The sequence below is a fragment of the Panthera tigris genome, chromosome B4 (genome assembly GCF_018350195.1).
Source record: "Panthera tigris isolate Pti1 chromosome B4, P.tigris_Pti1_mat1.1, whole genome shotgun sequence".
In the NCBI taxonomy this organism is placed as follows: Eukaryota; Metazoa; Chordata; class Mammalia; order Carnivora; family Felidae; genus Panthera; species Panthera tigris.
Window position 1 is genome coordinate 67646108 of NC_056666.1, and position 6090 is coordinate 67652197.

Here is a 6090-nt window from a genome sequence, read left to right on the forward strand (position 1 = left end):
TAAGTAATCAAAGTACTAAGGTAAAGAGGATATCTCATTCATCCATTTTTTGTTCTCATTAAACTTTTGTTTTAATGGGTCTCAAAATTCTGTGACAGATTTTTGTTCAAGTTGTTTCCATTAAAAAGTACTGATTTAAAAAAAATAATGGCTTAAAACTGCTACACACACACACACACACACACACACACACACACACACACGCACAAATGGTCCACAAAACATTCTCCTTTTCCTTCTTAAAGTTTTATGATGCATTGTTATCATTAACAAATCTTTTACTATTAAACTTAGATGGCCAATTGGCACAAGTAGTTCTGAGACCATTCTTCCACCATGGATTAAGACTGGGGTGACAGGCATTGGGGATGATATTCACACAGCCTTCTCAGCTTTCCGGGCAGATTTGGTGACCTTGCCAGCTCAGCTGCCTTCTTGTCCACTGCTTTGATGACACCCATAGCAACTGTCTGTTTCATGTCATGAACAGCACAATGGCCCAGATGATGACAGTCAGAGAAGATCTCAACACACATAGGCTTGCCAGGAACCATATCAATTATGGCCGTACTACCACATTTGAAGAACTTGAGACCATCTTCCAGTTTTTTTCCAGGATGATGATCAATCTTCTGCTTCAACTCAGCACACTTATAAGCAATATGAGCTGTGGGACAGTCCTGCACAGGTGCACATTCAGCACTGATTTGGTCTGGATGGTTGAGGATAAATATCTGAACTGGGAAGCCAGGTGCTGCCATCAGTGGGTCATTTTTGCTATCACCAGTCACATTGCCACAACAAACATCTTTGACAAATAACGTTCTTGACATTGAAGCCCACATTGCCCCTAGGAAGAGCCTCCCTCAAAGCCCACTGTGTATTTCAATAGATTTTACTTCTGTTGTAATATCGACTGGAGCAAAGGTGACCATCGTGCTAGTCTTCACTCAGCCCACAGGGACAGTACCAATACCACCGATTTGTAGATGTCCTGAAAGGGTAGACACAAGTGCTTGTCAGTTGGATGAGTTGGTGACAGAATGCAATCCAGAGCTTCAAGCAGTTGTGGTTCCACTGATATTGCCATCTTTACGGGTGGCTTTCCATCCCTTGAACCAAGGCGTGTTAGCACTTGGCTCCAGCATGTTGTCACCATTCCAACCAGAAATTGGCACAAATGCTACTGTGTCAGGGTTGTAGCCAATTTTCTTAATTAGGTGCTGACTTCCTTAACAATTTCCTTGTATCTCTTCTGGCTGTAGGGTGTCTCAGTGGAATCCACTTTGTTAACACCAACATTTAGTTGTTTTACACCCAGTGTGTAAGCCAGCAAGTCATGCTCACAGGTTTGCCCATTCTTGGAGATACCTGCTTCAAATTCACCAACACCAGCAGCAGCAATCAGAAGAGCACAGTCAGCCTGAGATGTGCCTGTAATCATGTTTTTGAAAAAGTTTCTGTGTCCTGGAACATCACTGTTGATGTCGGTCTCGGTGTTGCTGGTCTCGAATTTCCACAGGGAGATATCACTGGTGGTACCACATTCGCATTCAGTTTTCAGTTTATCCAAGACCCAGGCATACTTGAAGGAGCTCTTTCCCATCTTGGCACCCTCCTTCTCAAATTTTTTGATAGTTCTTTTGTCGATCCCACATTGAGCAGTAGAGGTAGCCTTGCTCGAATCTACATGTCCAATGACAATGATGTTGATGTGAGTCTTTTCCTTTCCCATTTTGGTTTAGGTTTAGCAGTGGTTTTTACAACATCTGTGTTCTGGTGGCAAACCCATTGCAAAAAAAGTCAATCCATTTGTTTTTTGATTAGAACTGAAGTTCAGAAATACTCTCTGACTGCCCAATCCACATGGTTGGCATAGAGAGCCTAGAATCTCCTCATTGCTGTGCTAGATGTCATTGCCCTTGGTGGCTTTCATAAAATATCTGCAAATATGATGGTGGGGGTGGTCGTGAAGAACCTGCAATAAACTAATTGTTCCTGTGCAAGGACCTACAAACCATGTGACTACCTTGAGGCACTAATGATTTCTGACCAATTCCCACTTAAAAAAGTAGAGAGAAGAAAACTTTACTCTTCTCAACTTGCCTCCTTCCTCTTCATCATCTTCAATATTTGTTGCTTTCTTAACTTTCTAAATATACTGCTGTAAAAAAAGGTGGAAAATACTGAAGAAAATTGCAATTACCCATAGCTCCATAACTGAGAATAGTTACTCCAAATACTTTGCTATCTTATCATTTTTTGGTATATTATTTATAATAAATATTATAATGAATACTTTAGGAAGATGAGATCACTTATTTTATACTATTTTGTAGTACTATTTTATACTATTTTGTAGGATGTGGGAGGGTGCCTGGAGTAATATCAGCTACCCTCACATATTCTTCAAGATTATGATTTTTGTTGCCATATCACATTCTAACATAAAGATATATTATAATTTATGTAATCTCCTATGGTCGGGAATTTATATTATTTTTAATTTTTTGCTGTTATAAAACAGCCACATTTTTTAGACCTTTGCTTTATATTGTCAAGTTACCTTCAGGGAGTTATCAGCTGATAACAAGTATGAAAATACTTTCTTGTATGTTTCATAATATAGGGTACACTACATTAGAGATAGAAATATAGGCATTGGGGTGGAAGTATGTTGTACATCTATATATATAGGTATGTGTATATTGTGCATGTATATGTATATATGTATATATAAGCAAGAATAATATATCACCTTTGTTTTTTAATATTATTAAATATGTGTAAAGTTAAATATTTTTCATATGTTACTGGCTATCTATACATCTTCTTCTGAATTTCTTAACCATGAGAATTACCCACTTTTTTCTTTTGAGCGATAATTTGTAACAGTTATTTATGTTTTAATATTTTCTCTCTATTAATTATTTTGCAAATTTTCACCAGGTTTTCAATATATTTAGAGTTTTGGCTTTACTGAATCTACCTATTTTTGTTTTGATTTGAAGTGCCATAATTATCACATTTAATGTTAGGTTTGTTTATTGCCTGTATTAAAAAATTCTATTTCTGGGGGCGCCTGGGTGGCGCAGTCGGTTAAGCGTCCGACTTCAGCCAGGTCACGATCTAGCGGTCCGTGAGTTCGAGCCCCGTGTCAGGCTCTGTGCTGATGGCTCGGAGCCTGGAGCCTGTTTCCGATTCTGTGTCTCCCTCTCTCTCTGCCCCTCCCCCGTTCATGCTCTGTCTCTCTCTGTCCCAAAAATAAATTAAAAAAAAATAAATAAATAAAAATTCTATTTCTGTGTTTAGTATCATTCTTCATGCTATTATGCTTTATAATTTTGTTTTTGGCTTTATAATATGACTTAATACTTAAAAAAAAATTTTTAATGTTTATTCATTGTTTTGAGAGAGAGAGATGGAGCATGAGCAGAGGAGGGACAGAGAGAGAGGGAGACACAGAATCTGAAGCAGGCTCCAGGCTCCAGCACAGAGCCTGACATAGAGCTCCAACTCACGAACCACAAGATCATGATCTGAGCCAAAGTCGGATGTTTGACCAACTGAGCCACCCAGGTGCCCCATGACCTAATACTTTTAACACAACCACAGCTTCATCAATTCGGTAAATTAAAAAAAAGAAAATACAGGGTTAGTCTTATCATTTATTCTTCCAGAAAAAAAAATATATTTATTTTATTATTTCCTAAAGAAAATTATCTGGGAAAAAACAAGTTACACCAAGTTTGTATGTTGATAAGAATGAACAGTGGGTGTAGAAAGAAACTGTTGACCCAAGAAGACAAGGGGAGATTTGCTGAAGTGATGCTGGTAGGGTAGAGGGATGGGATCTTATGTACAAGTGGCGGCTGTGGTTTTGTAGAATAACACTTACATGGTGTTTATTCAGTAAGGATGGAATGAGGGAAGACATGTTCACAGTTGTAGGAGAGAACAATAAGTATGAACTTGTAATCTAGGACAGTGGGAGACTAAATAGTCTGTTTTAACAGCTCTTTTTAGGATACTGTTTATGAATGTAAGGCAAAACCATTCAGTATGATTCTATGCTGTGATTTGTTTTTCTAGCCATGTTCAGATACATAAATGTGGGCATAGAATAGATGGAATTGATTTTAACTAGGGTTGGATTTATTCAAGAATAGAATAAAGCAAGAAAGGGGCAAGAAAGTTGGAGTTTTATATAGTGGAGTGATTTCAGTGATGTACCATAAAATTTATGATAAGAAAGGAAAGTGGTGAAGGCAAGAGTTGGGAGTGAAATATAGGAAACAAGTGGTAAATCCATGGATTGTAGGTCCTGCTGGGATAAGAGAGTTATTGGAGCCAGGGTACTTAGAGGTAGTGAACTGGTAAGAAAGGAGGAGTAGTAGTCAGGGCATGTGGTGTTAGAAATTGAGATTATGGAGGGGTTTTCTTCGTTTTTTAAATGTTTGTTTATTTCTGAGAGAGAGAGAGAGAGAGAGAGAGAGAGAGAGAGAGAGAGACAAGCAGGGGCAGGAGAGAGAGAGGGAGACACAGAATCTGTAGCAGTCTCCAGCCTCTGCGCTGTCAGCACAGAGCCAAATGTGGGGCCCAAACCCACAAACCATGAGACCATGACCTGAGCCAAAGTTGAACACTTAACTGACTGAGCCACCCAGTGGGAGGAGTTTTCTGATGGATATGACCAGAGGAGCTGAGGTAGGGTAGTGTTGATGACAAGATCACTGAATGAGGTTGAGATGAGATTAGTGTTGGAGGTTTTGACAGTAAATAAAGATTTCTGAGAACTGGGTAGGTGACTGCACCAAGAAGAGGTACTCTATCAAAATTGAGGGTTGATATGGAGAGCTCATATACTAGATGTTCCTCATGCCTAGAACATTTTCCACCAGACCACTGCCCCCCCATAGTTTGTTCCTTCTCATTAATTTGGTCTTTGCCTAAGTATCACCTCCTTCAAGAGGCTTTGCCCATCATCCAATCTAAAATAGTCCCTAAGGCATGCTCTACTTTGTGTTTTATTTGTTTTATATTTTAAACCCATTTATTACTAACTGAAACTAACTTGTTTATTTATTTGTTTTCATACACTGGTTCTCTTATAGAATACAAATATTTTGAAAACAGTGATTTTGCATATCTTGTTTGTGGCAGATTTCCCCAACTTATGATTACTGACATGTAGTAGGCAGTCAATAACTCAATGTTGAATGAATGAATGAACATTTATAGGGTTCAATATCATCTCCCACTTTCCTGTGACTTCTTCCAAAATCCAAATATACTTTTTAAAGGAATTTTCCAACTCAGAGTATTCATTCATCTTATAAGAATTGCTATTCACAACCTTCTCCTCACAAAAGGTGAATTAGTAACACAAGTAAGAAGAAGGTATAAAGTTGTTTTGTTTGCCTTATGATAGTTATTAGTTAGGACTCAAAGATGTTGTCACTCATTACTTCCAGAAATTCTTACCAGCAGAATAATGAAGTATAGTTATATCTCCTGATTTATTGGTTTCAACCATCACTTTTCCTATTATGATCAGCCAATAGTCAGCTTTTCACAGATTAGCACCCACAACTGTAAAATTGAATCTCCCCTATGTGTGACCATAACCTTTGCTTGCTTTTTTTGAAAAAGATTAAAGATAAATTGACAATCTTGTTAATCAGTAAAAAAGTAAAAATAGAACAATTTATATTCAGTTTTTTATATTAAAAATCTTTATATTTTTGTGCTAAATACAAAGTACTAGAGATCAATTTATGTTCTTATATTTTGTCAATAAGTAGAAAGGTTATATAGTTAGTTAACATGCTATTTAGTTTATATGTAGAAAACTATATATAGCATGGTTATAGTAGAATGAGTCCTTGGTGTTGTCAAGGATTAATTAAGATAACAAATGTAAATTAGTTTCCCCTTTTTTTCTTTCTAACAGACCAGATATGTGTTATTCATCTTCTTAGACAGAATAAAACTATCCACCTTAATTTGATGCCCAAGGCAAGAAATTTTTTCCACATTGTAGATGGTTATTATGAAGCATGATTCTAATTGTCGCTGCTCTATTTTTAT

General features: G+C 37.3%; 1 pseudogene; it reads right to left on the minus strand.

Moving 5' to 3' along the window:
- Window positions 1–311: 311 nt before the first annotated feature.
- On the minus strand, window positions 312–1735 carry LOC102961428 (annotated as a pseudogene).
- Window positions 1736–6090: the final 4355 nt, after the last annotated feature.